Source organism: Rattus norvegicus, chromosome 11 (genome assembly GCF_021556685.1).
Source record: "Rattus norvegicus strain SHRSP/BbbUtx chromosome 11, alternate assembly SHRSP_T2T, whole genome shotgun sequence".
Taxonomy (NCBI): domain Eukaryota; kingdom Metazoa; phylum Chordata; class Mammalia; order Rodentia; family Muridae; genus Rattus; species Rattus norvegicus.
Window position 1 is genome coordinate 66,937,800 of NC_141544.1, and position 26,209 is coordinate 66,964,008.

At 37.0% G+C, this 26,209-nt stretch overlaps 1 long non-coding RNA gene across 3 annotated transcripts in view; it reads left to right on the forward strand.

Moving 5' to 3' along the window:
* The first annotated feature begins 232 nt into the window (after nucleotides 1-232).
* Nucleotides 233-26,209, forward strand: part of LOC148002594 (uncharacterized) — a 34,659-nt gene continuing 8,682 nt past the window's right edge. The window contains exons 1-5 of one of the 3 annotated variants that reach the window (XR_015633079.1): nucleotides 272-462; nucleotides 11,208-11,321; nucleotides 13,772-13,866; nucleotides 20,061-20,128; nucleotides 21,154-21,241. This is a non-coding gene — a long non-coding RNA (uncharacterized LOC148002594). Of the gene's footprint in view, nucleotides 463-11,207; nucleotides 11,322-13,771; nucleotides 13,867-20,060; nucleotides 20,129-21,153; nucleotides 21,242-26,209 lie in introns of all 3 variants that reach the window. The other 2 variants (XR_015633077.1, XR_015633078.1) reach the window with 2 other exon arrangements.

Genomic DNA, 26,209 nt, shown 5'->3' on the forward strand with positions numbered 1-26,209 from the left:
CGAAAAAGGTATTTAATCACAGACCCACCCTGAGAAGTGGGTCATGGTTTTACTCATCTACTCTCCGCCATGACAATGAACGCCTTAAAACCATGGACTGCCTTTTTTTCATTGGGTTACGCATGGGAGCTATGGAAAAGGCCTTTGCCTATAGAGCTGCCTTTTAATCTTTTATAGAAGGCCTCTCTGATCCCAGTTATGGCCACCACCCAGAGAAGCCCAAGCCAACTGTCTTCAAGCCAAGGACTTTCTACTAGATCCAGCCTGGGGTGGAGGCAGGGGCACTCTGTTCTCAGTTCTTCCACAGATTTCAGCTGTGCCTGGAACCAGGTGCCTCTTCTCAGGCCCGGGGACCTCCCAACCAGCTCCAGCTGTCCTATGCTCCAGACTGTCTTTCCCAACCCTGGAGCAGTGTCCAGAAGATTTCCCATGGCCCAACACCCGACCAGCAACAAGCGTGGGGTAAGCCTGGTCAACTCCCTGTGTTCCACCTCCCCAGCAGCCATGACCTGTGGTGGAGCAGATGAGGGACCCACAACCCTATAGATAAATACCAATAATGTTCAAATATTTGCTCCCTGTCTTAGGAGGTCTTATTATAGCATAATACTTGAGACTGGATAATTTATAACAAACAGATATACAACTCTGACAGGGTAGATCTTAGAAACTATAATATTATAGAGCTCAAACCTTTACGGGGTCATTGTTTCCTTTATCAACCTTTGGTAGAAGAAAGATGAAGTTAGATAGATGTGAGATAGATGATATATATATATGAAAGATAGATGAAATACTTGACCTTATAGCAAAGTGAACAATTTAAGGCTGAACCCTAATGACCTAATCAGTTACTAAATATCTGCTCTCTATATTGTTGCTCTTACAGTTTAAGTTTGTAGAAACACAAAAACTCCCCAAATTCTGGCCCTAGTTCCCTAAATTCATATCTGTCTTATATCTAGATTATCTTTATTTTTACCCCATACAACCACAAGACTCAAGATCCTGAGCCAAAGCCGCTCATATCTGTAAACTCTTGAAACCAAATAAATTCTCTAAACTTATTTGTAAAGAAGACTGAAGTAGGGCAAGAAAAATGGTTCAAAATACTCTCCTAAAGTCCAAAACTCAAAAGGGAAAATTCTATTAAATCTTTAAGCTATAAAATAGCTCTCTTTGACTTCATATTCCTCATCTTGGGTACACTGTGATATGTCTTGTGCCTCCGAGGCATTCATGGCTTTGTGGACTCAATACCCTCATAAATTCTCATGAGTGGAAAAAGTGTGCCCGTGGCTTTCCACGGTAACAGTTACATACTGAGAGCTTTGTTTCTGGGGTCAATGTGGAGGCCCTAACCCAATGGATCTATGAGGAATTTGCCATACAAAAAATTTTCTAGGACAGATCAGCTTCATAAATATCTTAGTATATTATCATGTTGAGATTATTTTCAGCTTAATATTTTCTTTAACTTATTCTTTTAAAATTTTATACATGTATACAGTGCATCTGAATCATATTTACCCCTTGGTCTCCTCCCTAAGATCCATTAAGCATCCTCCCATTATACCTTTCTACCCTTCCTTCTTTTCTTTCTTTTTTCCTTCTTTTTTTCCTTCCTTCCTTCCTCCCATCCTTCCTTCCTTTTTTATGTGACTGAATTAAATCATCACTGCCTATATGAACAGGCGCATGGAAGTTTATTGTGGTATGCGTAACTGGGAGCCGTCTGAAGAAAATCCATTCTCACTACCTCAAATGCCATTGATGATTTGCCTAAATTTCCTCAACTATGAATCCATGCTGGAATTTTTAATTAACTTTTCCTTGTGAATGTCTTGTGTAGGTTAACTATAGCTCCTCTGAGTTCATGTGTACAAGAATCCATGTCATATGCAGAGGCCAATTCATACTATTCCTATCATTCTCTCATTCTCTGACACATTATTTCTATTTTCACTTTAATAATTTCTCTGAAACTTGACAGAATTTTTAAATATATATATATATATATATATAATCATCTATATCTTAGCACCCACAGTTCCTTATTATTAGTACTTACACCAGCAATGCATCTATGCATTAACCACTACACCCTGAAATATGATGCTTCTTTGACTCAGACTTGGAGCAGCACAAATTTAGGGCAATAAGCATAAATATTTAGAAGACACTTTGATAAAATGACCATCAATGTGTTCTCCTATTGGGTTTCTGACTTCCATAGCCATGGTTTTTGCTCATGTATACAATATAAGACATGAATTCCTTTCTGTGCAGCAGTCCTTAGATCAAATCAAGAATTCCATTGTTTACTCCTATGAACTATTTCATCCATGCCACCGTGTTACCTATTGGCATATCTTGCCTAGAAAATAGGTATTATATCAGTCAAGGTCCAGTGCAGGATAAGACAATTGATTGTTTTCTCCTCCAATTGCATGAATAACACATGTTGGCAGAGAGAATTTTTTCATCAGTCCAAGATTGATTTCTTTGAATCCTGCAACCAAAGACCTTGATATCATAGAAATAAGGTACTATCATCTAGTTATAGTAGATAGTCAAGAGCAATTACAACAGCTTTATTATTTGGTATGCATCCTGAGTCTCTGCAGACACTTTTTCTTTAGGCAGTAATCCATGCCTGGCACTAGGATTTTCATTTAGTAGCCTATGTCTTCTTGAACCACTATTGTTGCCTAATGGAAGGAACTTCTGCTATTTTCTTTCCATAATGCCCTTAGACAAGAATGTATTTCTCTTTAATTTATAATATAATTGAAGCACATAAAAATGCCTTCACTCTAGTTTTGAAGAGTTTCCCTGTTTCTCTTTGAGACACTGTAAAATGGCTCTTTTTGTCCAGTATATGTTCATCTATTTATTTAGGTAATATATAGAAAATTAGAAACTGTTTGTCTCCTGAATCTTCACCAGAATTCTTCCTAATATCCCATTTACAGACATCTATACATTTTCTTGTATGCTCCTCCACACTGTTCCAACTTCTCCTTTTTATACGGTTCCTAAGTCATGCAATGGGGTTTATTCTATCAACAGGCTCTCTTCTCAGTACTAATTTTCTGCATGGGTGTGTTCTGTGAACCTCTAACAGAGTAGAGCAGGCAGTTGTTAAATAGTAAAGATTTGCACTACTATTCTGGAGGCTTGGGAGTTCTAGATAAGTGGGCTTGGAGGTCATATCTTTGTATCTGTCTCTCTCTCTGTCTCTCTGTCTCTCTGTCTCTCTCTCTCTCTCTCTCTCTCTCTTTCTCTATCATTTATCTATCTATCAACTTAACAGCACACATGAGAGCTCTAGATCAAAAAGAAAGAAACTCACCAAAGAGGAATAGAAGGTAGGAAATAGTCAAACACTGGGCAGAAATCAATCAAATAAAAACAAAGAGAAAAATACAAACCATCAACAAAACCAAAAGCTGCTTCTTTGAGAAAATCAACAAGGTAGATAAAACCCTTAGCCACACTAACTAAAGGGACCAGAGGCAATAGCCAAATTCACTAAATCAGAAATGAAAAGGGAGACATAACAACAGTAATGGAGGAAATTCAAAAAATTATCAGATCCTACTATTAAAAAATCTACACTCAACAAAACTGGAAAATCTAGATAAAATGATTATCCAGACAGATTCCAAAGTTAAATCAAGTGTAGGTAAATTATCTGAACAGTCCCACATCCCTTAAGGAAATAGAAGAAGTTATTAAAAACCTACCAAACAAGAGAGAGAAAGAGAGAGAGAGAGAGAGAGAGAGAGAGAAATGGAGAGAGAAACAAAAAAAGGAAGAAAAAATGTCCAAGGCCAGACAGATTTAGTACAGAATTCTATCAGACCATGAAAGAGGACCTGATACCAATATTCCTCAAACTATTCCATAAAATTGAAACAGAAGGAATGTTACCTAATTCATTCTTTGAAGACACAATTACTCTGATACCTAAACCACACAAAAGCATTGCCGAAAAAGAGAACTTCAGACTAATCTCACTTATGAATTCTTGCAAACTGAATTTAAGAACACATCAAAACCATCATTCACCATGATCAAGTAGGCTGCATCCAAGGGATGCCAGGTAGGTTCAGTATACAAAAATCCATTAACATAATCCACTATATAAACAAACTCAAAGAAAAAAATCACATGATCATTTTAGATGTAGCAAAAGCATTTGACAAAATGCAACACCCCTTTATGTTAAAAGTATTGGAGAGATCAGGAATTCAAGGCCCATTCCTAAACATAATAAAAGCAACTTAATGCAAACCAACAGTCAATATCAAATTAAATGGAGAGATACTTGAAGCAATCCCAATAAAATTGGGGACAAGACAAGGATGACCCATCTCCCCATATATATTAAATATAGTACTTGAAGAGCTAGCTAGAACAATAAAGACAACAAAAAGAAATAAAGGAGATACAAATTGGCAACGAAGAAATAAAGGTATTATTTGCTGATGATATGATTGTATAAATAGGTGACTACAAAAATTCTATGAGAACTTCTTCAGCTGATATACAACGTCATCAAAGTGGCCGAATATAAAATTAGCTCAAATCAATCAGTAGCCTTCCTTTATGCAAATGATAAACAGGATAGGAGCATTTATTTTAGATTGATATTTCCTTCTTTCAGATGAATCTACGTTGTTTTTACACAAAACTAGCTAGGACATACATACATACATATATACATACAACATACATATATTTACACATATATGTACACATATACATACATACACAGACAGACATATGTCTGGAGGAAGCTGGAAGGAAATGGTCAAACTCATTTTTTATCCTGAGCCCATTTTTGTTTTTAACAACTGTACAATCCTGTGAAAATAGAATTAAAATGTGAACTTAACCTGTTCAGGGAGGGACAGTCTTCATGTTCTAATACTAATAAAAGGAACTAGAATCCCTTTTCTTTTTTTAAATTTTACTTAAACTTTTTCTTTTACACTCCAGATTTTACCCCTTTCCCAGTTCCTTCTGACTGTTCCACATCCCATACCTCCCCCCATCTCCATGAGGATGTCCCCACCCCCCCACCCCACTCCTCACTCCTCCTGACCTCCCCTCTCCCTGGGGCCTCCAATCTCTTGAGGTTGAGGTGCATCTTCTCTGACTGAACCTAGACCTGGCTTTCATCTGCTCTATGTATGTTGGGGGCCTCATATCACCTGGTGTATGTTGCTTGGTTGGTGGTCCAGTGTCTGAGAGATTTGCTGGTCCTCCTACAGGGTTGACCTCCTCCTCAGCTTCTTCCAGTTTTTCCCCAATTCAACCACAGGGGTCATCAGCTTCTGTCCATTGGTTGGATGTAAATATCTGCATCTGACCATTTCAGCTGCTTGTTGGGTCTTTCAGACAGCAGTCATGATGGGTCCCTTTTTGTGAACACTCCTTAGCCTCAGTAAGTGTCAGGCCTTGGAGCCTCCTCTTGAGTTGGGTCTCACTTTGGGCCTGTGGCTGGACCTCCTTCTCCTTATGCTCTTCTCCACTTTGTTCTTACAGTTCTTTCAGACAGGAACAATTATGGGTCAGAGTTTTGACTCTGGGATCGCAAACCCCTCTCTTACTTGAAGCCCTGTCTTTCTACTGCAGGTGGGCTCTACAAGTTCCCTCCCCACACTGTAGGACATTTCATCTAATGTCCCTCCCTTTGAGTCCTGAGAGTCTCTCACCTATCAGGTTTCTGGTATATTGTGGAGGGTCCCCCCGAACTCTTAACTCCCAAGGTTGCCTGTTTGCATTCTTTCTGCTGGCCCTCAGGATGTTCTTCTTAATAGCTGAGTAGTATTCGGCTGTGTAAAGAAATCACATTTTCTGTATCCATTCTTCTGTTTTGGGACATCTGGGTTGCTTATCAGAAACAAGGGTGCTATGAACATAGTAGGGCATCTCACTTTGGGTATATTCCCAAGAGCAGTATAACTGGTCTTGAGGTAGATCAATTTCCAATTTTCTGAGGAAGCTCCTAACTGATTTCCAGAGTGTTTGTATCAGTTTGCAATCCCACCAAAATGGAGGAGTGTTCCTCTTTTTCCAATTTTTGCCAGCATTTGCTGTCACCTGAGTTTTTGATCTAAGCCATTCTGATTGGAGTAAAGTGGAATCTTAGGGTCATTTTGATTTGCATTTCCCTGATCACTAAGAACATTGAACATTTCTTTAGGTGCATCGCAGTTATTCGAGATTCCTCTGTTGTGAATTTTCTTCTTAGTTCTATAACCCATTTTTCGGTTGGATTGTTTGGTTTTTGGTGCTTACCTTCTTGAGTTCTTTATTTATTTTGGATATCAGCTCTCTTAAGCCATTGGAATTCTGTTTGGAGTGGACAAATATGGGCATATTCTTATCTTTCTACAGACAGTCAGTTAGACCAGCAGCATTTATTGAAGATGCTTTCTTTTTTCCATTGTATATTTTTGACTTCTTTGCCAAAGATCAAGTGTCCATAAGTGTGTGGTTTTATTTCTGGGTTTTCAGTTCTATTCTGTTGATCAGTGTATCTGTTTCTGTACCAATACTGTGCAGTTTTTATCACTAAGGCTTGAACTCAGCAATGGTGATTTGCCTGGCAGTTCTCTTATTGTTAAGACTTGTTTTTGCTATTCTATTTTTTTTTTTGCTTGCCTTTCCAGATGAATTTGAGAATTGTTCTTTTAGTTTGCCTTTGGTAGGTTGGTCATTTTTACTATGTTAATTCTGCTATTCCATGAGCATGGGAGATCGCTCCATTTTCTGAAATCTTATTTGAATTCTTTCTTCAGAGACTTGAAGTTATTGTCAAACAGATCTTTCACTTGCTTGGTTAGAGTTATCCCATGATATTTTGTATTATTTGTGGCTATTGTGAAGAGAGTTGTTTCCCCAATTTCCTTCTCAGCCAGATTATTATTTGCAAAAAGGAGGGCTTCTAATTTATTTGAGTTAATTTTATATCCAGCCACTTAGTTGAAGTTGTTTTTCAGCTGTAGAAGTTCTCTGGTAGAATCTTTATGGTAGCTTATATATACTATCATATCATCTGCAAATAGTGATAACTTTACTTCTTCTTTGCTAATTTGTATCCCCTTGATCTCTTTTTATTGTCTTATTTTTCTACCTACAATTTTGAGAACTATCTTTCAATATTAATGGGCTCAACTCACCTAGAATCCCTTTTCAAAATTGATGTGGTAGATGTTGTTTCTGGTTAATGAGTTTTTGGAAATACATTTAAAACTTAGAATTTGATAACATAATATCAAAAATCTATAAGGTTTCTCATATTAATATCCATTTTATCAACCATTGTCATTTTAAATAATGCAACTATTAGTACACAAAAATAACCACTACCATAGTTCTTTTAAATGGATACAATGAAAATCAAATAATTTCATCACTGATTTTACTCATAAATAATTATTAAAATGTTTTTCTTTGATTATACTGTATTACTTTCATTTTGATTTCTGAGATAGCATGTCATGTAGCCCAGACTGTCATCAACATATGCAAATGTGTAAGAATGGCCTTCAGTGTCTATTGCTGTGGAAGGCTGACATTGCAACCACATTCTAGGGCTTTCTTAAACAGACAAGTGTTTTCTCTTTAATCCTCTAGATTGTATGGCCTTTACATATTTCTCAGAGACCTCCAACCTAATGGAGAAGGTACTTGTACATATTTTGATTTCATTGCCCATTATTAAACATGTTGAAAAATGTGCTTAAATTTGTGTTTGAACAACGAATGCCCTCTGTTTGTAAGGCTCATCATATGCCTTATATTTTTTTCCTGCAGTCAATTACCATAGTAATTTTTAATAATTTATACATGTCTAAAACATTCTAAAAATAGCTTCTAAACATTTGAATATGTATCTCCTGAATTAAAAGGCTATTGTGATCAATTAGCAACAAATTATGCATAAATTAATTCCACTATCCATTCTCACAAGAAGGAAGTCATCAGATAGGAAAGTAGCTAGTGTCAAAAGAGCATAGTTATTACTCCATTAGGAAAAGGTTGGTGTGTGTCCAACGGTGTGGGGAGCAAAATACCAGTCAGTATTTCCTACATAATAACACAAAGGATACTCCATTTTTTATTTCCAATCCATATTCCTTCTTCTCAGCTCTCAGAGATGTTATGTCTAAATGAACTGTGTCCTTTCATCCTCAGTTCTTTGTAACCATGCAAACTGTGTAGCAGTGAACATACAGGGCTACTCAGAGCATGCGGCTGATTTTAAGAATGCTGCTTTACCTGTTCTGAATATTTTAATTGTCTCGTTGACAAGGCATGGGACTATCGCACCATCCATGCTGCTGTCTATGATTTTACCTCCACCTTTTTGACATTGAGAAAATGGTGAACTGCCTCTTCCTCTTGCAATTCTTTCCTCTCAAGCATAGCATACAGAGCCGGGAAGTGTTTGAGTAGAGCTGCCACCGCTCCCATTCCATGCCTCTGTGGTACAAATGCCAAACCCTACCCTGAGATGAGATTTATGTGAATGGGTGTGGGGAATATTTCTAATGCCTGTGTTGTCATTAGTAGGAATGTATTTACATAAGACTGAAAAAGCTCAGCATGTAATACTTAAGTTTTTATTTTTATAGAGTACAACTTTATTGTTACCACCAGTGTTTATTTATAGACTATAAATCTCTTCAAAAATACATCCTTTCATTTAATCAATGGTATAAAGCTCTTACTATACAGAAGCCTAAGCTGCACTTGTATCTAAACAGAAAAACAGCTTCAATAGAAATAGCTTAAACATGGATCACAAATCTATTTCTCTCAAGCAGCTACATAATTGAAGCTCTTGGTTTTTACTGGCAATGTCATCTATGCATAAATTAACAGTAGTAAAACTTAAATTTTAAAAATAAAAATATATAAGTACAGAAAAAGAAAAGTGAGAAGTCTCTGCAGCAGTTTCTCAAGGGCACAAACCCTTCCCGAGGCATAAGAAAACCCAAGGCAAAAGTTGCATTAGTCTGCAAAGTATCACTATATGTTTAGTGCAGATTAATGCAACTTTGCCTTAGATTTTTCTCATGCCTCAGAAAGTGTACATATATATATATAATTATTTCACACACACACACATATATACATATATATATATGTATATATATATATATATATATATATATTACAAGGTGAGTGTAGGACAAGAAAATGAAATTCTCAATTTAATGTAATCCAATATATCTTTTTCTGTAATGAATAGAGTCTTTCTTTTTCCCACAAGTCAGCAACATATTTCTTTTATTCTTTTACTAAAAGTTTTCTAAAAACTTCTTACTTCACGCTGATGGCTTTAATCCATCTGGCATTATTAATTTTTCTTTTATGCATGTTGTGAAGTAGAGACCCAATTTCCATTCTTTGCACCATTATCCAGAACTCTTTATTGTTTGGTACAGCTCCTGCCTAATGACCCGGAGTAGCGTCTTTATTATGCATCAAGCTTCACGTACTTGTGTCTGTGTCTCTATTTTCCTGTTCCTTTATTTACTTCTTAAAAATAGGAAAATCTTGCAGCCTCTCTACTGCAATATCATACAGTAGGAACTCAGAGTATCTGTGGAAGACTAAATAGGTCTGCATGTTATTTTCTGTCTTTCTATCCAACAGGAAATTTTGTTTCTTTTTAAAAGAAATTGGGCTACCATGTGATTGCTCTGACCAAACAGGGATCCACTTCTAGATTTGTGGACACTAAGTGGATTCCAGAATGGTCTGAAGGATCCAGCTGCCTTGTAGAGAGGTCAACTAGTGGAGTCTTGATGATTATGTAAACACAAGGGTCCTGATGAATGAAGGGACTTCAGTCTGTACCTGCCAAGGTGCAAGGTATAATGTGAAGCTACCTGGGCAGAGTATTTAGCATCCAGTTGAATACCAGTGTGGTATGGCTTGGAGTCAGGAAACACAATAGTTGCTATGTATTCTTGGCCCATTAGTCTGTGGACAATGACCTTAGCTTTCAACGACCTTAGGGTTCTAGCCTATGTGTGATCATCTTCTATTTGTGTCACAGACAGTGAAATTGACTTAAGGAACCCTCACAATTGCATAATTAAACCATTCTAATAATTCCTGGTGGATCTGCATCCCTGATTCAAACTTTATGGATACGAGGTTGAAGCCTTAGTTAGATTCTTAATCCATAACATTGTGAGATAAATTAGTGCTAGACATTGTGGTGTACACTATTACATGTAGCATCCAGGAGCCTGAAGCAGGAAGATCTTGAGCTCACCTACAAGCAGAGCTTGTCAGATCCATCTCAAAAATACAAGGGTAGAAGATCCACTTCAGTGGTATAGCATCACTTGCCTAGAACACGTATGACCAGGGGATTATAATTCTCAATATTTCAATTAAATTCAAATTAAATTAAATTTTACAATATAAATCCACTGAGCCCATTGGCAATTACTAACCATGTGAGTAAAAAAAAATCTTCAGAAAATTATCTCTTGCCTTTGGCAATCAGTCCTCATGAAGCTTTGACTGTATTTCTTGACTTGAGGCATAGGAAATGACTATTGCCAAAAGCCCTTATTCTTAGGAAATCAGGATATCGCTCACTCATCATAATCTTACACAAAAGGAGATTAAGGAAACAACAAAACCCTGATACATTGGACTGGAAAAAGCAGAGAATTCTTTTAGGAAAGAACATTTTGTAAACAGTTTATTAGAAAAACTATGAAATTAATCGTAATTGCACTGTGGTCCTGACCCTATCTGTTTAGTTTACTATTTTGTGAACTTGTTTCCATTTCCTAATTTCTCTGTGTTCTGATTACATCATATTAAAACATGAGACCAAAGTTCCCTTGAAGTGCGATAGTGTTGACTTTAGGTACTGTGGCAGTTTAGCAACTGGAATGACACTTTGAAGGTAACACATCCCTGAGCTGTCGTGCATCCCTTCACCTTAAGACCCCTTTAGCTCTGATGGGTACATGGTCAAGCACTGAAGAATGATTATTATTCTTGACTTTTATCCTCCCATAATGGCTATATGTTAAGAGTTAAAAATAGATTCAGTTAAAGAAGTTTTCCTTTAATCTATATAGGATTTTTCTTTTAATCTGACATGGGAAGAAAAGTTACCAGTTTAAGTTTTTTTTTTTTCTCTTTCTTTTTAGGTTTTGAAATTGGTCATGTGATCCGGTTAGTTTTTGTCAACTTGGCACACACTAGAGTCACATTGAAAGAGAGAATCTCAGTTGAGGAACTATCTCCTCTGAATTTGCTTCTAGGTAAGTCCAGAGGGCATATTCTTTATTAATAATCAGATTTGAAGGGTTCAACCCAATGTGAGCAGTGCCACCACAGGGAATGTAGTCCTTAATGGTGTAAGAAAGCAGACCGAGCAAGCATGGTGAGAAGCCAAAAATCACCACTCCTTTATGGTTGCTGATTTGGTTCCTGACTCCAGGTTCCTGCTTTGAGATCCTTCCCTGGCTTCTCTGGAAAATGTACTCCAACCTGTAAACCAAGTCTTTCAGCTACAAGTTGTGTGTGATCATGATATTTTGTCACAGTCATGGAAAGCAAACTAAGATATCTTACTGTGTCAATTCTTTCTCACATAAGTATATATATATATATATATATATATATATAGTACATGTGCTTGCACATGAGTGTGTACATATGTGTAGTTTAACTATCTTTCTTTACTATATCTTAACTAATACATAAAGGAAATAAGTATTTATGGGGTAACATAGGATGTTTTAGTACATGTATCCATTGTGTAATATTTAATCCAAGGTAAAGAACCTGTCTTTAATACATACATTTTCTTTATGTTACAAAATTTAAAATACCTTTTCTTTGAACATTTTGAAGAACACACTAACTATCTTTTGTGAAACTTATATAGAATTATCATAATCTACAGTCACTTTGCCATTCAATAGCACACCAGAATTTTGTTCAACTGATTCATTAATCAACATTATTATCTTCTCTCCTTTACACTTCCTACCCTCTGTTAACCAACATTCCAAAGTCAATTTTACATGATATCAACTTCTTTTTATTCCACAAAAGACTGAACTCTTTTTGTTTCATTTCAATTCCTTGTTTCTTGACCTCTAGTCCTATCCATAATATAGCAAATTGTAGGATTGCATCTTTAAAAAATCTTCCTTTAAAAAAGATTTATTTACTTTATTTCATATGCACAAGTGTTTAAAGCCTGCATGTATGCTACATGTATGTATGCACACCATATGTATACTTGGCCAAAAGAAGGCATTGAGTTCCATGGAACTGGAGTTATAGATGTTTGTGGACACAATATTGGTAGTGGAAATTGAACCCAGGTCCTCTACCAGAGCAGCAGGTGCTCTAAATCCTGAGCCATCTCTCGAGCCCTAGGATTTCATTTCTTTATATTGAATAATATTTTATTGTTTATATAAAACTTAAACTTTTTTACTTGACATACAAATTAGTAGATCTATTCATGAAATTTTTAGACATACATTGGTTGATTCTCTATCCAACCCCACCCTTGGCTTTCTGTCCTCCATCACCTCTTAAACTCTTCTATTCTCAGTATGTACCTTCCACTGTTATATCATATGCATTATATTACCCTCTTCCCTGCTTCTTTAAAGCCTCTGGTTCCCATCACATCAGTTCATTTCTAGTTTCCTGATACACACACACACACACACACACACACACACACACACACACACACGCACGCACACTCAGCATACATTTACAAATATAAAAAATTAGAAGATAATGTTTTCATTCAATAGAAATAGGTGATTCTCATAGTCATTCATGAACACCTCATTTGCACACATTTCGTGACACTGCAAGTAAGATTGAAATGAATAGGGCATTGAAGATGTCCCTTTACTATAAAAATCTTATTTTCTATGGTCATTCCTAGTTCGGAAAGGCTGGGTGATATAGTACTTTTATGTTTAGTAACAGCTCCATATATTTTTCCACAGTGGTTCCTCTATTTATCTCTCAATGTGCATGACAGTTCCTGCTTTTACATTTTATATCTTTCTTACATTTTATATCTTAAAGACCCACAATCTTTTATATTTCTAATAACAACTATTTTAACTGTCATAAAGTGATATATCATGTGGTTTGATTTCATGTGATTTCTCAGATTATCAGTTGTTGAACAATTATTTCATACTTCATCTAGCCACAAATAAAATATAAGAGCTCTTTGAAAAATTTGCTCTTGATTTTGATGATATTTTGAAAAAAATGGGCAATATTGTTATTTAAATTCTGGTTTCCATCTGCTTACTTTGATTTGATGAACATGTTTTGTGTAGAATCCAAAAGATACATTTGTATAAGCCTGTTATACTAGACAATTATGTATTGAACTGATAATTGATTGTAGTATTAACTAGTATTTCTCTGAATTTAATGATGTTAAACATTTCTGTGTGCTCATCAGTTAGTTTACACATTCCTTAATAAATCGTCTATTTATGATTTTCTTCATTCATTTGGGGGTTATTTGTAGTTGTATTATTGAAATACAGGTGTATTCTTTCATATATTCTGAAAAAAATAGTTTTTGTTAGGTATTCATTCTGTGAGCATTTTTTTCCAGCAAGTTCACTTGGTTGGTTGTTAAAGATGGTTTTGATTGAATAGAATTTTTCAAGTTTATTAAGATCAGTTTGTCATTTTATCATTTCTTTTTCAGTACTGGGCTTAAATAGAGAGCCTTGCCCAAGCTCAGCAGGCATCTACCCCTGAGCTGCATCCCAAGCTATGTCATTGGATTGTCTTTCAGGCAAGGTATTTGTTTTCTTTCTTATTATTTAATGTTTTCAAGAATGCACAGACATATAATGGAATTAATGCTTAAGCATACTAGAAATGACAGTATAATTCAGTTCTTCTACTCAGTTTTGAGGATGTTTTTGTTAAAAAATCTAATTATTTCTTTTCAAATGCAGATTTCCAAAAATAATACACTCTAGGACTCAAAAAGAATAGGAGTATGTGATTCAAGAAAATAAGCCCATCTCAATGAAAAGAACTTTTTGAAATTGAAATTAGACTTAAGGTGTGAAAGGTTATGCATTGTTAGACATTATGTGCTCTCTCTCTCTCTGGCGTGTGTGTGTGTGTGTGTGTGTGTGTGTGTGTGTGTGTGTGTGTTATTGCATTAACACAGGCATATGTGTAATTACATTTTTATAAAAAGTATACTAGCATCCTGCCTCTTATCTTCTAATCAAATCAGCATGACTCTTCCACAACAGAGAATCATTGTAACTCAGTACTTAAAAGGAGAGGCATGTAAGAAGTGTCTATTTTATTTTAGATGTGCATCACTGTAAGTCATGCCCTTTTCTCTTTGTAAAAGCAATATCTCACATGTTCCCATTTCATGAATAAGTATGTGCAAATGCAGCCAGGGAATGGCTTAGTGGGTTAATGTGCTTGCCACCAAGATTTGTTGCCAGAGAGTCTCATAAGTTGTCCTCTGATTTCCACACCGTGTGCACATGCACACACAGAAATAATACACAAACACACACATACTATATAAATAGAAAATTAAAATACTACAGATTATTCTATTGAGATTTATGTTAGAAAAAGGTTTTGAGTAAAACTCATATTTGTCTCTAACAAAAATACATTAGATTTATAATGCATAAATGATTCTTTCATTGTGGTTTTAGGGAATTTCTACCTTGATTACTTAGGGTGATACATTTTTATGAGAATATCTCAACTTTCAAAATACTGAACTTTTGGTAGGTTCTCACATCAGGGTGAAAATAATATTCCTTGAGGTCATTTAAGACTATAAAGTTACCATGTTATCCTACTGTGTACTAAGCCTATTTAGGATTAACCTTTATCAGAACAATGTAACTTCCTTGACTTTGATTTTGCACACAATCAGCTTTTACAATAATCAAAGCAAAAGCATAAATTTAATCTTATATAATGGACTCATCTCTGTTTTTGACCTGGAGTAATGTATTTGAATATATGTGTGATACTGATTTGCTGAAAATAGCCAGCTCAAAATACCCACTGTATATGTTGAAAACATTTTGTAGATATCGTAAACATAATGTATGTTTGCAGCTCTAGGTGCTTCTGAGTCTGTAACATGAATTCATCCATTATAAGACTATTCTAGATGTCCTTAAAGTAACTCTCATTTCTTTCCTATACAGTGTTAAGTGCTGTTCAATGGGTAGAGAACAAAGCCCTTGGGGCGGAGAGAGAGAGAGAGAGAGAGAGAGAGAGAGAGAGAGAGAGAGAGAGAGAGAGAGAGTAAGCAAACTACACATAACACTTAGGCCAATGATCTCAAACCACAGAGGAAAGATAAAGGAACAAAAGTAGAGAATTCAAAGTTGGGCTTCCTCTTAGTCAAATTAAGCATTGATAAAGTAGCTTTGTTTTTATTCCTTAATGTGACAATGACAGCACTCTTGAAAGCTATCATTAATTCATTAATCAATACCTTTACATTTCTGAATTAATATCCCCCAAACCAGTTTATCTAATATAATAAAAAGTTTTGGCTTAAATCAAAGAAAGAAACAGACTCATATAAGAAGCTAATGATAAGTACAGCTGCACGTTTCGTGGTTTATTCAAATTTGATCTTATTTATAAATGCATTAAAAGGTTCATCTACATATTCTATTCAGTACTATGGTAGCATATAATTAAGCAGAAGTGTTTGTAATTGTAGTTGCTTAACAATCTTTTCATTTTTGTTTGTTTAATGTGGTTTAAAATGTTTCGTTGAATAGAAAGGGTCATGATTTTTCTCAAACAGGTCTAAGGACAGGTTTCTAAATTATAGGTGTTGGTTATATGTTAGAACCACATATTAGTAAATGACTATTAGCTTGTTATTTAGTGAAAGGGGGCAGACTTGAATAATTTATGCCATTGACATTGGCAAGGCTAAAGCTGTTAAGAGAATTGAATCTTCCTCATGTTCTCATTTGTACAACTCATATTATGCTCCATATGCATTTTCCATGACAATTAAAACATGTTAAATAGTATTTTAGCAGGAAAACAAGTGGATTTTTTTTTTAATTCTGAAAGGGGTTACTGTTTGAGACCGAGTTTTTCCCTCCATAACTTTATTTGTTGAAATCAAACCTTATACACGTTTGGCAAGCGAGATAACTAATTTTATGGAGACGGTTAAATTTAAAAGGTGTTTAAGGTGTGAGATTTCAGTCGACGAGAACTAATGTTCACTTAGTAAGTAGCTATAAGACCAAGCATGTGTGCAAATAGAAATGTCGACACGAGGTTCCAGAGAGTGTGCAGCTGTTACTGAACGACATCTCACCAGGAATTAACTGTACTACAAACTTGAGACTAGATTTGCAACCTTCAGATTATCAGAAATTACATCTCTGTTAGCCATTGGTCTGAAACATTATATTATGGCAGCCTAAGCAACATAATACTGGAGCAGAATGACAGCTGGCTCAGGAAGTCTGACAAAGCCAGTGTCAAATGGACATGGCCAACTTTCCTTTTATATTTATGAGCAATTACTCAGATATGTTTCAAAATTTGAAATAAGCTTCACATACCAATTACATCCAGATAATATGTCAATTTAAGAAACCCATTGATTTATTAGATCATTCAAGAGTATGAAGAGTTTGGAAGGTTGCATTTTGATCACATACTATTCGTCCTAATGAAATAGATGAATGTGGATGCAGAAGGAAATATATGGGTAAGGAAATAACCTTGCTTTTCAGTCAATGAAGCAAAGACATTAAGCATGAAAAACATTAACATTAGCAGATATCAAAATATTCTCCAGTTTTCAGTGATTTAGCAGTATTAGTGCTATAAAGAAATTAGATAGAAGAGAATTTCTCAATAGGCTGAGAATTTTTCGAAAGCATTTCCTCAAAGTTAATTAGAAAGATGGAATCTTGGGTCCTGCCTGGACCTACTTAATTAAAATTAAAATTTTGATTTGAACAAGGTCCCAAATCACAAAGTTAATAAAAAATTTGGCTTAAAGATGCAGAGATAAATTAATGTTACAAGAATAAAAGTAAATAGTAGACTAGGAAAAAACTACAAACCATAAAGTTAGTAAAAACAATTGGCTTAAAGACACAGTGATAAATTAATGTTGCAAGACTAAAGGTAAATAGTAGACTAGGAAATAACTACCAATATGTGCCATGAAGAGCCTTCCCAGTGAAGGTTACCCTGTTTTGGTACACCATGTTTTGGGAGCTTGATGTCTGTTCCAATAGAAGGCATGGGACTTACAGAGAGAAGGAAGGTGGTTGGAAAATGCACAGTGGGGAAGAATGCCAGTGAGGATCAGCTTTACAATGAGTGCCAGATATGACAGCTAGAAGGAAAACAATATGTGTCCCAGTTGACTAGTTCAATTGGGCAAATACCTGCTTCCAAATTGGACAAAAAGCCCACTGTTCTCAGATCTTATGTCTAATTTTTATCAGTTCATGGTTTTAACTGAGTTAAGATAATAGCCCAAGAATATACTAAACTTATTTTTTTCTTATATTTTTAAAAATATTCTTCTAATTTCTTTATAGCACTAATACTGCTAAATCATTGAAAACTGGAGAATATTTTGATATCTGCTAATGTTAATGTTTTTCATGGTTAATGTCTTTCAACTTCAAATAAATCTCTTCAAACAGTTACTTTAAAGGGAGCTTTAGCTTTATTTTAGCATATTTAAAAGCCAATTTTAGTAGAATTATAATTAATTTATTCTTAATGTTGAATATAATAATTATCTTTTCAGTATGCAGAAAATGACATTATTCTTTATTTATTCAAGTGTTTTCTATTCTGTCGTCAGTTTGGTAATACATTTATTTATGTCTATGGAAGTTTAAGCTTTATTATTCAGTTAATAGTTGAGGATAGCTTGCTTAATATAATGGGTACACATGAATTCTTTAATTGTTTAACATTTCTGATTTAACAGTTTAAAATTTGAATTCTTGCCTAAAGGCCTTAAATATTACTTTATTATAAGCTCAATTTACCAAGACACAATCGGTACCATTATATGAATTAAGAAGTAGGTTAACTGTCTTAAAATATTCCAGATTTTTATCCTACAAGGCTTGTTTTAGTACATTTTTTATACTCACTATAAATATATTTGGTTTTTTGTGAATATTAAAAAAATCCCATGTATTAAATATATTCAAGTCAGTATGTCTAATGCACATATTAATACTAATAGAACAAAGAAAGAAATAGAATCATTTCAATCAATTGATAAAAGCATTGAACATACAGCAATATATATATATACATATATATGGCAAAGAAGTAATATATAAAATTTCAAAGGTTTGCATTTTAAAGGATAATAATAAGTAAGAAAAACTCAATCTACATATTGAAAGAAAGTGTTTGTAATTGCAAAATTTAAATGTAGAATGCTTTAAAAGATGTATTTTCTTATCCCCCATCTGTGTATCTGTGTGTGTGTGTGTGTGTGTGTGTGTGTGTGTGTGTGTGTGTGTGTGTTGAATGGCCTTGGAGCTAGAGTTGTAGGTAGTATTAAGCCATTTGAAATGGGTGCTTCCCCTCTTCTAGAAGAGCCTCTAGTGCTCTTAAAGAGCAAGCCATCTCTCCAGCCAATGTGAAATACTTAGTAATGCCTCATAAGTTGACAATAAGAGATAAGGTTTAAAGATTTATATTGACATGTTTTTCAAGAAGATATACAAGTGGTTAATGATCACAATAAATTCACTTACAGTGCTCGGCATGAGAGAAATGCAATGAAAAACCAGAACACACTCACTAGGATGCTGCTAGACAAGTACAAAGATAGATAATACTAGAGGCCCTTGGTCTGTGAAGGCTTGATGCCGCAGGGTAGGAAAATGTCAGGGCAAGGAGGTGGAAGGGAGTGGGTGGGTGGGAGAGCACCCTCATGGATAAAGCAGGAATGGGGTAATGGGATGGGGATTTTCACAGAGGAAACCAGGAAAGGGGATACCATTTGAAATGTAAATAAAAAATATTCAACAAAAAATAAGACAGATAATACTGTTTGATTACAGTATGGGATATACATATAGAAACTCGAAAACTCCAACTCCTGTGGGAAAGGCAAACTGGCGAATGTGCTTTTTAAAATATCTTGGCAATTTCCCAAAATATTAAGCACAGAATGCCACCTGGACCAATACTTCCTGTCTTCTATTTCATTGGTAATTTCACATACAAAATAATTTCACTCACACAAAATCTTTATTCAAATATTCCCAGTGGCATTAGTAAAATTCACACAGTAAAACAAGCAACCATATTGTCTATAAACTAATGAAGGAGTAAAGAAAATGTGATATGTATATAAGACAAATGGGAAATCATAAAAGCAATAGAAAAATGATGATGTATACATGCTGCAACATAAACAGATCTTGAACACATTCTGCTAAACAAAGGAGCCACTCCCTCAATACTGTGTGGTATATGAGTATGCAGCATGTCCAGAATGGAAACCAGCTGAGAGAGAAAATGGTGTCACCTTGAATAGGTAGGGGAGTTTTGGGGAAAATATGAAATGATTTGAACTGACGCTGATTTTCTCTTTGGATTAGCATGTCTAAAGTTTTGGTTATGGTTATACATTCCGCAAACATACTAGAAGGTAGTAGAACACATATTTTAATATTTAATATTATCTTAATGTGTGTGTGTGTGTGTGTGTGTGTGTGTGTGCTGGCTTGTTTTGTGTGTCAACTTGACACAAGCTGGAGTTATCAAAGAGAAAGGAGCCTCCCTTGAGGTAATGCCTGCATGAGACCCAGCTGTAAGGCATTTTCTCCATTGGTGATCAAGGGTGAGAAGATACTTTATGTGTGTTACCGTCCCTGGGCTAATAGTCCTGGAGTCTATAAGAAAGCAATGTGAGCAAGCCAGAGAAAGCAAATAACATCTCTTCATGACCTGTTTGTCAGCTCCTGCTTCCTGCCCTGTGTGAGTTCCAGTCCTGACTTCCTTTGGTGATGAACAGCAATGTGGAAGTGTAAGCTGAATAAACCCTTTCCTCCCCAACTTGTTTCTTGGTCATGAAGTTTTATGAGGAATAGAAACCCTGACAAAGACAGTGTGTGTTCATTCATGGGTGTGCATGCATGGGTGCGTGCACATGTGTGCATGTGTGTGTGTGTGTGTGTGTGTGTGTGTGTGTGTGTGTGTGTATGTTTGCTGATATATGTGTAGGTGCCTGTGGGGTCCAGAAAACAGCATTGGATCTTGTGGATTTTAAATTACAGGAAGTTATATGCCACCCAATGTTGGTACTGGCAACTCATTCTAGTCTTCTGCAAGAACTGAAAGCCCTATTAATCACTGACCCATCTCACAACCCCTGATGTGTTTGTTTTAAAATGATAAATTGTAAGATATATGAATTTATTCTTAAAAGGAGGTATTGTATTAAAACTTTTCCCTTTCCTTCATTGTAGATCAACAAAAATTTCTAACCAAGACTCTTTAGTATTGATGGTTGTTGTTTCTTTAAGTAATGATTAAGTGTGTTTTATTTACATTTGCAGTGTTTGCCTTTGCTGTAACCATCTCAGTTTCAGGGTAACCATGAAACTATTTCTAAGTTCTTATTATCATGCTCTGATTATTTTAAATATTTATTATGCTTTGGAAAGTTAGATCAACAAGTGGCCACGAGGAAGATAAAATTAAAGGCTAAACTTTTCTAGAACTGTAATTCAGTTTACTTAACCTTCACATTATCCACGAACCCATTTTTTTCCACTTGTTTGAAATGAGGTTTTTGTCACTTAGGTGGCAAAGACTCATGGTCTCTATGTTATATTTCCATTATTAGTCTACATATTTGCATCATGTAAGAAGTAAGGAACCTGCCCACAAAACTTTCGATCCAAATGTATCCTGTCTAAAAGAAACACAGGGACAAAGAACAGAGACTGAAGGAGTGGCCAACCAAAACTGGTCCAACTTGAGATCCATCCCATAGGCAAGCACAAATACCTGACCTTATTAATGGTACTTTTTTATGCTTGCACGTAGGAGCCTAGCATAACTGTCCTCTGAGAGGCTGTACTCAGCAGCTGACTGAAAGGAAAGCAAACTTTGGGCAGTCGAACTTTGAACGGAGGTCAGAGACTCTTTTTTTTTCTGTGTTTCAAAAAGCTTTATTTTTATTTGATCCAAGACTTGGGAGAGGCTCCAGTGCAGTTACAAAGCTGCCTAGTGGTTTGAGAGGTTCATTCAGGTGTAGGTCCTGAGGCGGCTGGTGCAGAGCAGAGGAGGGAACCCCTTGGAAGGCACAGAAGCCTCCTAGTTGTGCTTGAGAGTGAGCTGTTCAAAGAGATACTCTCCCAGAGATGCCTGTTCTGGTTGTGGCCCTGACAGCGTAAAGGTTGGTCAGGTGATTGCCCATCTTCTTGATGACCTTCACCTCCTTATTCAGGAAGTTGTTTTCCAAGAATTCACAGAGGTGAGGTTCTGTGCAGGCAGAACTCAGGGCATGCAGATTCAAGAGGGTTCAACTTCTCCAGGGCCAAGGCAGCTTCCATAGCCTCTTGAGTTTTCCCCATTCATCTTGAGTGGCTTCTGCACTTGTTGTAAAAGCAAAAGGCCCCCTGTGATCTGATCTTCTGCAACTTGAGGAGACACTCTGCGCCCTCACACTTCTCTTCAGCTAATTCACAGAAGAAGTGGCCTACACCCTCCAAAGCCACTGATCGAAGTAGAAGCCCAGAGAGAGAGGTAGGTGTAGGAGGCCCGCAGGTGCAAGTTGACCAGGTGTTTCACGGCAGCTACCACTTAGGTAGAATAATTCTGATAAATCTTGGAGTTCAGGGCTGATCTGGAGTATGGGGCTGACTGGGAAGAAACGGTGCTGGCTGGTCCTAGGAGCCAAAGGCGGCAAGGAGATGGTCCTGGCGAATGCGGCTGAAGAAACTTGTAAGGCAGCTGGAAGCTAATAAAGTGGGGGAGTCCCAGGTCTGTTCCATCCAAACACTGTTGAAGCAAGACACAGATCCATGGTACCTCCAAGGTGCTGCTCTGGTCAGAGACTCTTATGAAAGAGTTGGGGGGAAGGATTGAAGTTCCTGACAGGGATAAGAACTTTACAGGGGGACCAACAGAGTCAAGTAACCTGGACACTTAAGAGCTTGCACAGGCTGAGACACCAATCAAAGAGCATACACAGGTTGAACTGAGACCCTGAAAAATATGCAACAGAAAGTCAGCTCAGTATCCATTTGTGTCCTTGAGCAATCAGAACAGGGGCTGACCCTATATCTCTATTCTGACTGTGGAATCTGTTCCCCAACAAGGCTATCGTGTCTGGCCTCAGTGGGTGAGGGTGTACATAATCTTACAAAGACTTGAGAAGTCAGGGTAGGGAGATACACAGGGGCTCATCTCAGATGAGAAGGAGAGAGGGATCTGGGGAGGCACTCTGTGAGGAGATTTGAGGTGTAAACGAACAAATTTACTAATTAATTAAAAAAGGAGGAATAATTTTGATTAAATAATTTTGAGTTATCAAACATCCCAGGCATGCAGGGATGGTTTCATATACGGAAAACCATCAACGTGATCCATTATATAAACAAACTGAAAGAACAAAACCACATGATCATTTCATTAGATGCTGAGAAAGCATTTGACAAAATTCAACACCCCTTCATGATAAAAGTCCTGGAGAGAATAGGAATTCAAGGCCCATACCTGAACATAGTAAAAGCCATATACAGCAAACCAGTTGCTAACATTAAACTAAATGGAGAGAAACTCGAAGCAATCCCACTAAAATCAGGGACTAGACAAGGCTGCCCACTCTCTCCCTACTTATTCAATGTAGTTCTTGAAGTTCTAGCCTGAGCAATCAGACAACAAAAGGAGGTCAAGGGGATACAGATCGGAAAAGAAGAAGTCAAAATATCACTGTTTGCAGATGATATGATAGTATATTTAAGTGATCCCAAAAGTTCCACCAGAGAACTACTAAAGCTGATAAACAACTTCAGCAAAGTGGCTGGCTATAAAATTAACTCAAATAAATCAGTAGCCTTCCTCTACACAAAAGAGAAACAAGCCGAGTAAGAAATTAGGGAAACGACACCCTTCATAATAGACCCAAATAATATAAAGTACCTCGGGGTGACTTTAACCAAGCAAGTAAAAGATTTGTACAATAAGAACTTCAAGACTCTGAAGAAAGAAATTAAAGAAGACTTCAGAAGATGGAAAGATCTCCCATGCTCATGGATTGGCAGGATTAATATAGTAAAAATGGCCATTTTACCAAAAGCGATCTACAGATTCAATGCAATCCCCATCAAAATACCAATCCAATTCTTCAAAGAGTTAGACAGAACAATTTGCAAATTCATCTGGAATAACAAAAAACCCAGGATAGCTAAAGCTATCCTCAACAATAAAAGGACTTCAGGGGGAATCACTATCCCTGAACTCAAGCAGTATTACAGAGCAATAGTGATAAAAACTGCATGGTATTGGTACAGAGACAGACAGATAGACCAATGGAATAGATTTGAAGACCCAGAAATGAACCCACACACCTATGGGCACTTGATTTTTGACAAAGGAGCCAAAACCATCCAATGGAAAAAAGATAGCATTTTCAGCAAATGGTGCTGGTTCAACTGGAGGTCAACATGTAGAAGAATGCAGATCGATCCATGCTTATCACCCTGTATAAAGCTTAAGTCCAAGTGGATCAAGGACCTCCACATCAAACCAGACACACTCAAACTAATAGAAGAAAAACTAGGGAAGCATCTGGAACACATGGGCACTGGAAAAACTTTCCTGAACAAAACACCAATGGCTTATGCTGTAAGATCAAGAATCGACAAATGGGATCTCATAAAACTGCAAAGCTTCTGTAAGGCAAAGGACACTGTGGTTAGGACAAAACGGCAACCAACAGATTGGGACAAGATCTTTACCAATCCTACAACAGATAGAGGCCTTATATCCAAAATATACAAAGAACTCAAGAAGTTAGACTGCAGGGAGACAAATAACCCTATTAAAAAATGGGGTTGAGAGCTAAACAAAGAATTCACAGCTGAGGAATGCCGAATGGCTGACAAACACCTAAAGAAATGTTCAACATCTTTAGTCATAAGGGAAATGCAAATCAAAACAACCCTGAGATTTCACCTCACACCAGTGAGAATGGCTAAGATCAAAAACTCAGGTGACAGCAAATGCTGGCAAGGATACGGAGAAAGAGGAACACTCCTCCATTGTTTTGGGATTGCCGACTGGTACAACCATTCTGGAAATCAGTCTGGAGGTTCCTTAGAAAATTGGACATTGAACTACCTGAGGATCCAGCTATACCTCTCTTGGGCATATACCCAAAAGGTGCCCCAACATATAAAAAAGACACGTGCTCCACTATGTTCATAGCAGCCTTATTTATAATAGCCAGAAGCTAGTAAGAACCCAGATGCCTGTCAACAGAGGAATGGATACAGAAAATGTGGTACATCTACACAATGGAATATTACTCAGCTATCAAAAACAATGACTTTATGAAATCCGTAGGCAAATGGTTGGAACTGGAAAATATCATCCTGAGTGAGGTAACCCAATCACAGAAAAACACACATGGTATGCACTCATTGATAAGTGGCAATTAGCCCAAAGGCTTGAATTACCCTAGATGCCTAGAACAGTGAAACTCAAGACGGATGATCAAAATGTGAATGCTTCACTCCTTCTTTAAAAGGGGAACAAGAATACCCTTGGCAGGGAATAGAGAGGCAAAGATTAAAACAGACACAGAAGAAACACCCATTCAGAGCCTGCCCCACATGTGGCCCCTACATATACAGCCATCCAATTAGACAAGATGGATGAAGCAAAGAAGTGCAGGCCGACAGGAGCTGGATGTAGATTGCTCCTGAGAGACACAGCCAGAATACAGCAAATACAGAGGCGAATGCCAGCAGCAAACCACTGAACTGAGAATAGGACCCCACTGAGAAAGAACTGGAAGAGCTCGAAGGGGCTCGAGACCCCTTATGAACAACAATGCCACGCAACCAGAGCTTCCAGGGACTAAGCCACTACCTAAAGACTATACATGGACTGACCCTGGACTCTGACCTCATAGGTAGCAATGAATATCCTAGTAAGAGCACCAGTGGAACGGGAAGCCCTGGGTCCTGCTATGACTGAACCCCCAGTGAACTAGATTGTTGGGGGGATGGCAGCAATGGGGGGAGGGTGGGGAGGGGAACACCCATAACGAAGGGGAGGGGGAGGGATTAGGGGGATGTTTGCCCGGAAACCGGGAAAGGGAATAACACTCGAAATGTAAATAAGAAGTACTCAAGTTAATAAAAAAAATAAATAAATAAAAAAATAGGAGAATTGGAAAGGAGAAGAAGAGAGAAAAAGAGAGAGACACAGAGACAGAGATTCAGAGAGACACAGAAACAGAGAAGGAAAGACAAAGTGGTAATTAACTCAGTTGAAGGGGTTTGCAATCCCATAGAAAGAACAACAATATCAACCAGTCAGGCACCCCAGAGCTCCCAGTGACAAGACCACCATCCAAAGAGAACTCAAGGAGTGACCCATGGCTCCATCTGCATATGTCTCAGAAGACGGCCTTGTCAGGCATCAATGGGAGGAGAGGCCCTTGGTCCAGTGAAGGTTCCATATCCCACTGTAAGGGAATGCCAGGACAGGGAGGCAGGAGTGAGTGAGTGGGTGGGGAGCACCCTCGTAGAAGCAGGGTGAGGTGGGATGGGATAAGGGGTTTCTGGAAGGAAAACCGGAAAAGGGGATAACATTTGAAATGTAAATAAAGAAAATATCCAATAAACAAAAAGAAATTACTAGCATTTTTGTAGCCAGAAATTCCTTAGAATCCATTGTAGCACACCATTGCTTTGTTTTGCAACTGTGACATCGTTAAGCTGTGGAATAGCCTGAGGGATTCATGGATGATAGTCAACGCAAACCACCGTTCTTGTTTCACAGGGAATGAGGGACAATCTGTTCCCTGGCAAGTAGGAGCGGCCAGTGTCTGAGAATAAGAATCCTGCCCCCTCCAAATAATTAGTTC